Source organism: Miscanthus floridulus, chromosome 18 (genome assembly GCF_019320115.1).
Source record: "Miscanthus floridulus cultivar M001 chromosome 18, ASM1932011v1, whole genome shotgun sequence".
In the NCBI taxonomy this organism is placed as follows: Eukaryota; Viridiplantae; Streptophyta; class Magnoliopsida; order Poales; family Poaceae; genus Miscanthus; species Miscanthus floridulus.
This window is the reverse complement of record NC_089597.1, coordinates 43,933,762-43,945,811: the sequence shown is the minus strand read 5'-3', so window position 1 is coordinate 43,945,811 and position 12,050 is coordinate 43,933,762. Positions and strand designations below refer to the sequence as shown.

The 12,050-nt window shown below is 50.6% G+C and overlaps 1 pseudogene; it reads left to right on the top strand.

The window, feature by feature from the left end:
• Positions 1-5,423: 5,423 nt before the first annotated feature.
• On the top strand, positions 5,424-6,976 carry LOC136523722 (protein DMP7-like; annotated as a pseudogene).
• Positions 6,977-12,050: the final 5,074 nt, after the last annotated feature.

The following is a 12,050-nucleotide window of genomic DNA, read 5'->3' as shown; positions in this document are numbered from 1 at the left end:
GTAAATCAGATCTTAGAAGACATGCTTTGCGCTAGTGTACTGAATTATGGCTCTGATTGGGAGAAATGCCTACCTTATGCAGAGTTCTCTTACAACAACAGCTACTAAGCTAGTATCAAGATGTCACCATTTGAAGCTCTATATGGCAGACCTTGTAAGACACCTTTGATGTGGTCCCAACCGGGGGAAAGATCATTCTTTGACTTTGCTAAGATTCCAGATGCAGAAGAAGGAGTTGCACAAGTGAAGGAGAATTTGAAAATTGCTCAAAGTCGATACAAGAGCTATACCGACAAAAGGAGAAGAGAACTTGAGTTCAATGTGGGAGACTTTGTCTATCTCAAGGTATCTCCGCTACGTGGAACGGTCAGATTCCATGTGAAAGGCAAGCTTGCCCCTAGATTTGTTGGCCCATACAAGATTTGCAAGAGAATTGGAAAGCTCGCCTACAAACTTGAGTTACCTGAGGAATTGACGGGTGTACACTCCGTATTCCATGTCTCACAGCTACACAAATGTTTAAGAGTACCCAATGAAGCAGTCCCAACTGGTACACTTGACATTCAAGATACACTTGAGTATAGAGAACATCCTATCAGAATTCTGGGTAGAGATACCAAAGAGACCCATAGCAAGACTATTCCTATGTGCAAGATTCAATGGTGTAATCATACTGAGAGAGAAGCAACATGGGAGAAAGAGTTTGACCTCCAGCTATGATATCCCTACCTTTTCGAAGAGTACGTTACGCTTTAATCTCGGGGACGAGATTCTGTTAAGGGGGTAGGACTGTAACAACCCAAAAATCCACACACTGAAAATACCAACTACAAAATTTTTCTTAAAAACTTCCATGTGATGATGAGTGTCATGTATAGTAACCCAACCTAAGAAATGCATTAGGTCTAACCCCAACCCAAGTTAACACATAAGCATGGCATGTCATTAGTTAATTGCATTTATTTAAATTCTAACAAATAAGTGTTACATACATTAAATTGTGATTTGGATTTCCATTTGAGTTATGATATGCTTAACAACTCCAATAAATTAGGTGCACTAATTTGGAATTCAGATTCTAGAACCAAATTCGAATTCAAACAAAAGAGATGAAATGAAAAACAGAAAAAGAAAACGAGGAAGAAGGCCTCGTAGCCCAGGCTGCTCGGCTTCGCGGCCCAGCCAGCCCAACCGCGCCCACCTTGCACCGGCGCGCCCGTACGCAGCCCACGAGCTGGCCTAGCGTGTCGCCCACGCTCGTGCACCCGTCTGCCTCGCTCGTAGCCACTAGCCGCTAGACCCCGCATGTCAGCCGCACCCCCGTCTTCAGTGTCGTCTTCCTCACCCACGCCTCAACTGCCTACGTGACTGGTGCCCGATAGCTGTGGCAGGGGCGGGCCAAGGGGTCACGCCCGGGGCATGACCCTGTCCCCTTGTGCTGCGCCCACGCAACCCCGCACCACCATCTAATGCGATGCATCCGCCTCCACCACACGATGCCATCCGCCCTAGGAGGCATGGCACTCGGCTATAAAGCCAGCCCGCACACCGCTCACGCCCGGCGCCCTAGCTTCTCCCTCAGCCTTCACCGCCGCCTGGTGGCCCAGCAGCCGCACCACACCGAGAGTAGAGGGCCGAGAAGGAGATCGTGCGAGGAGGATCGGAGCCCCCGCACGCTGCCAAAGTCGTCAGAGCCAAAGGCAACGCCGTCATCGTCATCATGATCACGGGTCGGCACTGCATGGCACTGCTTTTGGAGCTACACGGCCGCAACTTGACACTACACCACCATCCTTTCTTCCACAGCACCCACGGTGAGCCCCAGTTCATTCCCTGCTCGCCATTGGACCTTGCTACTCCGGCCATGGCGCTCCATACCGTGAGCACGTAGGCCAAGGCCATCCCTGGCCTCTAGGCACACCAGCACAGCACACTCACGTTGACCGTGACCATCCCCAAGCCCTTGGACACTGTAGGCCTCTCTAGGTTCCCCGGACGCCATAGCCGAGCACGCATGTCGCGCTCGCAACGCCGCCGCCATGACGTAGCCACCACCAGTCCGAGCACCTGACCACCAGTCCAAGCACCAGACCATAGGTCCGAGCACCTGACCACCAGTCTGAGCACCAGACCATAGGTCCAAGCACCTGACCACCAGTCCGAGCGCCTGACCACTAGTCCGAGCGCCTGACCACCGGTCCGAGCACCGACTGCCGTGGCCAGTACCGATGGGAGCGCCTGGCGCCTCCTTGACTCGCCCGTTCTGTTCGCTGAAGCCACGGGTAACTCACGCGCACGCCGTGACCACTCCACAGGAGCCTGTAGTGACCCGCGCACCTCGCCGTCATCACCATGTTGCCGTGGCCACCGGGAAGACCCTACCGGCCACCTAGGAACCGGAAGTCCTGCCTGGAGCTCTGGACGCCCTCACCACGTCCACACAGATTCGTAGGAGCCTACACGCCCCACTGTGATGCCTCTGAGGCCATAGCCCCCACACCGACGCCGCCGACGTGATCGGAAGGCCATCCGCCGTGGCCAAAGCCACCGGAGGCCCTGGAGGACCCCTCGACCTACCAACATGCCCGCTGGAGCATTGTGACACCCATGCGCACCACAGAGCCGGCCAATGCCGCTACACCCGCGCCATTCCCGCACACCGGTTGTGCTCGAGCCACCGTTCGCCGTGACCAGTGACTTAGGATGCACCATCCGTCACCCTGACTCCACCATTGCAGTCGCCATGGCACAGGGAGACTTTTCCCCACCTCAATTGGATGCCTAAGCCATTGCGGGAGCTCGCCGGTGAGCATGTCACCGGTGGAAGCACGCCGTGGAAGAAACAGAGGAGAAGGGGCAAGGTGAGCAGCGTAGCCCTACACCCGGTGCACATGAGCCAAGCCGAGGAGAAATGACGATGGCCTCGGTCCACCATGGACCCTACCTTAGGACCATGGATCAGGAGCACTGGTCCACCATGAGCCACACGGTGTGAGCCGTGCTACGGACGAAGCCCAATAAGAGCCCACGGCCATGACGTGGCTGCGCCACAGCACGCCACATGTTCGGCCCGGCCCGGCCCACACCGGCCCAACCCGAGCCCACCAAGGCCCGTTTGAGACCTGGCACGTATTGACCGTTGACCGGTCAATGTTGACCATTGACCTGGCCCCACATGTCAGTAGCATAGACACTCTGGACCCACCTGTCAGAACTAACGACGTTGCTGACATCATGCTGACGTCCGCTGGACCCCACCTGTCAGCTCGGAATCGAGGCGATGACGTCATGATGATGTCATCATGCCACGTGGACCAACCTCAGCATGGCACGTGTCAGCCCAGGATTAATTCAGCCTTTATTCAATTTCAGAAACGATTTAAACTTCAGGAATTCATAACTAATTCATATGACCTCGGAAAAATACGAGACCAGGACCAAAATTCATTTAAAATCAAGCTCTATGCAAAGAACTCATGTTTGAGTGTATTTAACTCTTTTGAATTTTCATTGCTTCTTTGTGCTACTCTATAGACGTCGCTAACGCGACTATAATGCAAACGTTGCAGACTCGGAGGAGAACCTGACAGACGAGGACCGTGAGTACCGTGAGGAGTACGGAGATGACTACACTGAAGGTGCCACATCCCACCCAATCTCGTAGCACCTATTACGCATGGCTAATATAGAACTGCTATTGCTTTACTTTACTGTTGTAATCATACTATGATAGGACTTGCATGGTAGTATGCTTGCTTGAAAGCCTTTACCTTGGCGCAACCTTACCCCTGCATACCCAGCTATTAGGCTAGACACACGCTTACTGCTATACATTTCATTACTCATACTTCTACTATGCTTATACTACGTGCGTGGTGGATACTGGTATTATCTGGACCATGGGGAGAGTGCTGCGTGTGTGACTTGGGTGTGTGGAGGGTGAGGGTTGTGTCGACCAAGTTGAAGTATACGACAAGCCTAGGGCAAGTCTTGCCATGGGTTGCTACCTGGGCACCCCTGGAATGGATACCTGTGGTGGGTAAAATGGTATATGAGGTGGACCTAGGTGTGAACCTGTGACGGGTGGAGCCCAGGATGGAGGTGCTGTGGTGGCACGATGAATGGAAACCCCAATGAAGACATTCTGGCTTGGTCATCCCTAAGGACTTACTAGTACTCAGATTCACCGGGAAGCCTTACGTACCACTCGCCCTATATGGTGCGAGACGGCTGGACTACTTGGTAGGATATTGCCACTACTGCTAAGTTGATAGTGAACAGTGTAAGGAGGTATGGGGCGCGGAGGATTCCCCCCACACCCTTCCGAGACTTCATGGAGACCTTGTGGACCCGGCTCATGACTCACAGTTTCAGCCACCCCAGACTTGACTTGGGGTGAACCAGGGCTAAATGGTAGAGTGGCATTATCCTAGGCTAGCAAGCAACCGGAATCAGCCTAGTTGACGACGGTCAGCGAGGAAGGCGGATCTTGTGGTTATATAAAACCTCTGCAGAGTGTATGATTGATCGATCGATACATGTGCCGACTCGTCGGCTATGGACCTTTCCTGGGTTTCGCTTAAACTAGATAGTGAGATGAGTCCTTCTCTTCTTCCCCGTGAGAGAGTGTCGGTCGTAGCCAGGGGCTACGGGCCTTGAGACAGTGCCGAGAGGGAGTTGGCCTGTCGACTGAGCGATGGTATAGTTATGGTATGGTGATGGTGAGGAGATGGTGGTATATTGATCCCAGGATCAAAACCTGGCTCGGAAAACGGAATGGAGTGAAATGTGTGTGGGAATGGTGTTAAAACTTGACGAACTATTACTATTTACTTGATATGCTATTGCATAGGAAACCCCAGCCTTATAGGTTCATTTTGCTTATATCCAACTTGCATCCAATTTCCACAAAGCAATGCTCATAGGGATGGGAGTGGCCGGTACAAATCGTACTGATAAATTTTGGGCACACAGGTTCTGCTGAGGAGTATAGTTCCGAGAAGTTTGACGGATGAGGGGTTCGTGCCTACGCTCGAGTTTGGCGATCTTATCTTCAAGCTGTTCTGAATGAATGCTACTTTTGATTCCGCCAATGCGGCGATGTAATAAATTATGTAATTCCGCACTATTTGTACTCTGATATTATCGTTGTATGAATGTGATATTCGACTGGACTTTGGGTAATATGATCTACAACGATCTTGTTACACTTCGACGCTGTGGATTTCCCTTCGCGGAAATCGGAGTTGTTTCAGTGTGCACTGAAGAATACCATACTAGTTAACTCACTCGGAGGAGAGATGCAAGCTAATTTTAAGTGACCCACACAGTTGATCTCTTTATAATAGGGTAGAGATTTCTTAGCAAGTCCGATTGTTTTAAAGACCGCCGGTACTGATATGATTCTTGGAATGGATTGCTTAATGGAGACTGGAGAGAGAAGCTATAATTCAGTGTTGAGGATTGAAGTTGAAGTTGATATGCAAGCTAAAGAGTGAGGTGCAGTCAATTAACTAGAAGTTAATTCTAGAGATCAGTTCAAAGTGGTAAAGGAGTAGCTGCTGCTCTTTGGAAGATCCTTCGAATCTCAAGGAGTCAAGGACGAGATTCCTTTTCCAATAGAGTTTGAACTTGTATCAGGTTTTGGTGCTTTTGCCTTTGGTCTGATAAATACAGCATCAACAAAGAATAACAGATCTTCGGAGACGAACTAATAATGCCACCTAGATAGAATTTATGTAAAACAATTGCTACTGATAAAAATTCCTAAGGATATCAAATAAAAGCTGAAACGATATTGCAAAATAGTTCTAACAGCAGAAAAAATTCAAACTTTTTCAACCAAACAAAAATACACACAAGTTGAGTGAACAAACTACGCTTTACTCACTTTCCAGGCAGGAGGCACTCTAGGTCTTGGCACGATAAAAACGTCAGGTTTATTTCTAATTCCTAGCAGCAAGAACAAAGGTAGATTCTCGCAAATCACCGAGACACAACTTGCACAAAGCACGTTAAAAATTTTCAAGTAGCCTTGCTAGAAAATACCGTATTCAGGATTTCAAGGTAGGGTTGACTGACCAAGGCGCATGCTTGAAAAGTTGAAGTCCATGCATCTAACAAGCCTTGACAAATCAACGCACCAACCAGGGAATCATTCTCCAACGATTTTTGCCTATATAAAAGCTACTACCTCACGCATGTAAATGGACAATGCCACACTGACAAACACAAAGCATACAACAAGTCCACAATGGCATCTCCACCGCCGGCCACCGTGATCCAGATTCCTAATTCGCAGACCAACGGCGTGCCAGTGAGATCACCGACGATCATTACCGCCCCGCACATGCCTAATAAGGTCGCCGATGATGAATCCACGGCTATGCCGTCAGCACCCAATCCCGGGACTGCGACCGACAAGGTGATGGCAAGCACGTACGGCGAACCTGGCGTAGCTCTTGCCGACTGGCACTGTGCTGGCGTACCAGGCGCTGCCTCCAACGTTCACAAACCATGGGAGTTGCTACCCGGTGAACAGGTGGCTCACCGCAGTACTCGTTGGCGTCCTGGCTGTTCTCTCCCTCTTCTTCTCGTTCACCGACAGCATCATCGGCCGTGACCGCAAGCTCTACTATGGCGTGGCCACGCCCGGCGGCTTCAATGTGTTCAACTTCTCCGGGGAGGAGAGGAGCGGGGGTGGGCGCTCGGCGAGCTGCAGCTGCAGCGGCTGCGGCTCCGCCCGCTGGACTACGTGCATGCCTTCTTCACCGCCGTGGTGTTCCTAACCGTGGCGTTCAGCGACGTTGGGCTCCAGAGGTGCTTCTTCTCCAAAGCTAGTGACAACACCAATGAGCTCCTCACCAACCTGCCGCTGGGGATGGCGTTCCTGTCCAGTTTTGTGTTCTTAATCTTCCCAACGAAGAGGAAGGGCATCGTCTACAACGATACCACACCCCGTCAGAGAGCAGCTTGAGGGCCACTCTGCAGTTCAGAATTTCAGATCCGGAATATCAAACAATTGTTAATTCCAATGCAGTTAGTATGGCTAATAAGTTTAGGTCTTGATTACTTCTTGTATTGTCTACTTAGGAGACTTGACTTTGTAGGTCGCCCAGTTTTATAAGGTCCACGGATGTACCATGTAGTGATTCGTTTCCTAGATTATTTTAGCCATTTGGATCGCATAGATTTTAGTTACTCACTCTGTCCCAAATTCTAAATCTCTACATCTGAAAAGACTGAAACATCATCGTACACGATGATACCAAGTCTCAATCCCTGCTCACGCGTCCTATCCGGTTCTGAACTTCCGATACAAAGACCAGATCCAAGTGTCCACGTCCGATATAAAGTCCTTAGAGCTCACGCGTCCGCATCCGATTACTATAAGGTTCAGTCCAAGATGATGAGCAGACCGTAGGACCAGCCGCCTGGAGGAAGGGGTGCACGTCGGGAGATGGGCTGCCGGAGGTTCTGTGCAAAAAACAAGTTTTTGGCATTATTTTTAAGGAATTGTTGGAGATCCCCACGGTAGCAAAGATGTTGTGATCGTGTTTCTATAATCAATTTGATCCCCAGGCCTATTTGAGGATGACTAAGAAAATGTTGTTTGAATTTATGAAATGATTGTTTGCATTTTTTTTAAAAAAAATTTGCTTACATTTAGGGGTGGAGTAAAGATTGCATGTAAAAATCTTGATCATTGTCCCAGTGTAACACATAGGCATTAGTCTAGTTCTAATAACATTCTGAGCCTTGTATTTCTACTGATTTGGTAGATGTCCTGCTAACCTGCCATATTACAATTCATTCTTGTTTTTTTATTTTTCTGAAAATTGTCCTTCACAAAAGAGAATCTCAACCCGAGATTCGCAAAAGGGCAAGGAGGGATCAAAACATCAAGGAATTGGGAGTATGGTACATTTGTCAATAAGTGAAAATTTGATGACAAGGTAACCTTGAGACTGAAAATGGGTTGGACAAGGATGAGTCTATCAAAGGGGATGCTTGGGGCACAATTCGATGTTAATGTTGAATAAGAGGTGGTTACAAGCTTTTCATGATCCCTAAAAGAAGGGAAGCGTGGGCTAGAGATATCAAGATGTTGTTAGGTTGAAGGTTATCAAGGTAAGGTATAGATGGCCAACGGGCCGGCCCGGCCCAGCCCAGCACGGCACAGGTGAAAGCCCTAGTTTGGTTTTGGATAATTGATGAAACCTATGGAGTAATCCTTGAGCTAATTGTGAAGACTAGATAGGATGGTCCAATCCAAGTGGTGGAGCTAGATGAAGTCCATGGAGATGAAGATGGACATGAGATGATGGTGATCAAGCTCCAACTTAGAAAGGAAGAAAGAGAAAAACAAAAACCAAGGAGATCAAAGCAAAAGTATCAAATAGGTTTTTGTTTTGGCACTTAAGACACCATAGAGGGTATGAGTGTGTTTAGGATCGATCGCCATACTATAAAGAGGAGAAATCTTTGGCTAAGCGGTTATCGAGTGCCACTAGGTGACATGATTCATGCATATGCATTTAGGTACCTAGTGTGCTAACAATTAACCCTTGTAAAATGCTTTGAGAAATGCTAACACACGTGCACACAAGTTCTACACTTTGTGGTTAGCAAGTTGGAAGCAAGGGTGAAGTGGTTGTTGAGTTAGAAGAAAAGGAGAAGTGACAGAGGAGTCGGACCCTAGCACAAGGGGCGTCGGACCTTGCCTGGATGAGTTCGACGGTTTGCCCGAGAGCATAGCGCGCGGGCGCGGGAGAGTCGGACCCCGCTGATCGGTGGTGGCGGACTGGGCGCTCGCACTGTTCATCCACGTGGGAAAGAACGAGGCGTGTGTGGCGTGATGCGTGGCAGCGTCGGACCGTGATGTTAGTCCGATGGTGGGCGTCGGACTGACATCCAGCGAGTTTTGTCCTCTCTGGACAATACTAGACCGTGTCGGACTCACCCTTTGGCGGGTCCGACGGTGGTTTTCTCTGCACAGTGGAGAGTCGTTGGGCTGCAACGGTCATTTTGTTTGAATGGGACTATGGCAGCATAGGAGTGGGCATGGCAGGGCATCGGACCCTACGTTGGATGGTCCGACGCCCCCATAGGGACGGTCCAACAGCCAGAGGGCTCTATAAATAGACTTGGATCGGCTTTGGCTTACTCTCTTACACATTTTCACCTGTGATATATCCTTATGAGCCTAAGCAAACATCTCCCGCTTATCTCCATCATTGATTCATCATTATAGTGAGATTGGGAGTGATGCCTAGTGCATTTGCTTGAGTGATTGCATCTAGTGGCACTTGGGGATCGTTGTGGCTGTGGATTTCTTATTACTCTTGGTGGTTGCCGCCACCTAGACGGCTTGGAGTAGTGGAGGAGCATTGGCACGAGTTGGTAATTGTTCGTGTCCATCTCCCGGTGATTGTGAGGGGTCTTGTGCCTTTCTCGGCGGAGCGCTGAAGGGTAACTCTAGTGGATTACTTGTGTCATTGAGTTACCTCACTTGTGGGTAGGTTCTTGCGGCATCCATTTGTTGGACTAGGTTTGTGAAACACCTATTAGTCGTCGAACAATCAAGTGTTGGTCGACACAACAGGGACTAGCATGTCGGCAAACACGTGAACCTCAAGAGAAAAATCTTGGTGTCCATTGTGATTGGAATTCTCCCGGTGATTGAATTGACTTTCATATTGTAATTGGTTCATTCCTCAACACGGTGGTATAATCACCCTACTCATTTCCTTATATTCTTTGCAAACTAGTTAGGTAGCAAACTGTCAACAGAATATGCTCGACAGTCCACCGAGGGGTATCCCGCGATGGTAGATTTGTCGGTGGGGATGCGTGTAATCAGGAACCAGATGGTGACATAAGGCGCAGAGACAACGATTTAGACAGGTTCAGGCCGTCTGATTGATGTAATACCCTACGTCCTGTGTCTTTGGTGTATTGTATTGAATACATGATGTCGAGTAGAGGACCCCTGCCTCTCCTTATATACTCTGGAGGGGTAGGGTTACAAGTAAAGTATCCTATTTGGTACTGTACAATGTCTTATGGTGCACGCCGAGCAGCGCCGTGCATGCCTTGATCTTGTGGGCCGGGCCACCTTCGATGGTGCGGCCCACGTCTTGGGGGTCATACCCCCATAGTTAGTCCCCGAGCCTAACAATAGGTGACGCAGTCACGTGGTGCCAGGGTCATAAAGTAGAAGACCAGCCGAGCAGGCAGCTAGTCCCTGGGCGTAGCCTCGAGATGAGAACAAGCACATTCACCGCAAGGTGAAGTGTGCCCACTTAGTCCCCGAGCCTGCTGGAAGATAAAGAATAAATCTTGTAGCAGGGTCAAAGAAGTCTGAAAGCTTGCTGACGTCGTCTGACATGCGCGTATCAAGACCCCAGACGTGCTGCCCAAGATCAGCACCCTAATCCAAACAGTATGGAGCAGCTTGATAGCACACCGATGAGACGTAGCAAGATCCAAGCAGCAAGAGAGTCCCCGGCGTCGCTGGCGATGACCGAGCACTGAGGAGCGAGGAGTCCCTAGCGTCACTGGCGATGTCCGAGCACCGAGGAGCGAGGAGTCCCCGGCGTCGCTGGCGATGTCTGAGCACCGAGGAGCGAGGAGTCCCCGGCATCGTTGGCGATGTCCGAGCACCGAGGCGCGAGGAGCGATGAGTCCCCGGCATAGACGGCGATGACCGAGCACTGAGGAGCGAGGAGTCCCTGGCGTCGCTGGCGATGTCCGAGCACCGAGGAGCGAGGAGTCCCCGGCGTAGACAGTGATGACCGAGCGCTGAGCGAGGAGCGAGGAGTCCCCGGTGTAGGCAGCGATGACCGAGCGCCGAGGAGCGAGGAGTCCCCGGCGTCGCTGGCGATGACCGAGCACCGAGGAGCGAGGAGTCTCCGGCATCGTTGGCGATGATCGAGCACCGAGGAGTCCCCGGCGTAGGCAGCGAGGTCCAAGCACCGACGTAGCTGATGACGTCCATGCGATGAAGTGCGCCCACTTAGTCCTCGAGCATGAAGAATCCGAGCGCTGAGGAGTAACCGGCGTAGCTAGCGATGAAGCACGAGCAGCGAACAGTCAGGTCAACTGGTCAGCGGCGAAGTGAACATTGAGTAGAAACGATCGGCGAACAGTTCGATCAACTGGTCGGCGATGGAGTTCATGAACCAAGCAGTCTGACCAGTTGATCGGTGGAGAAGTCTGAGCACCAGGTGGTCCGATCACCTAGACGATGATCCTGCAATACAAACATATAGAACGGGTAGTACATGATGTAAAAATAAATAAACTCCGGAGAAAAATTAGCAATGGTGATGAAACGACGTATGCAGTTCGACGATCAGTTGGCATGAAAATATATTTATGTTTAATATAAACCGCCCGAACAGTTAGCGTGTAGCTGAGTCTCCAGCCCTAGCTAGCCCATAGTCCATAACGTCGAGCGCGGAGCCCGTGCATGTGTAGGAGGAACAGGCGTGACCAAGGAGCCGCTGCCGACCACCCATAACGCAGAGCGTGGAGCCCGTAGCACGTGTAGGGAGGAGCCAGAGACAGGACCATCTCTAGAGGCGTCCGAGCATCAATAGGACTGTTCAGGGGTTCGGAAAATCGTTTGGAGAGCAAACATAGAGAAAACAGCTCGAAGGAAAATAATGGCGATATACAGAGATTGGAGAATATTTAGAAGAATATTAAAACGTGACTTAGCTTTTAGACAGAATGTCGGGTCAGCGGCGTATGGTGTTATCTGGTTGGCAACGCGGGCAGCTTGCTTGCAGCTCGACGGTGACGAGGGATGTCGGTGAGGGCCACCGAGTAATGACGACAAGACAACGGCGAGGGGCATCGGCGAAGGATGTCGGCGAAGGCCGCCGAACGGTGATGACGAGTCGACGGCGAGAGACGTCGGCGAAGGATGTCGGCGAAGGCCGTCGAGCGGTGACGACGAGTCGACGGCGAGGGACGTCGGCGAAAGATGTTGGCGAAGGCCATCGAGCGGTGACAACGAGTTGACAGCGAGGGACGTCGGCGAA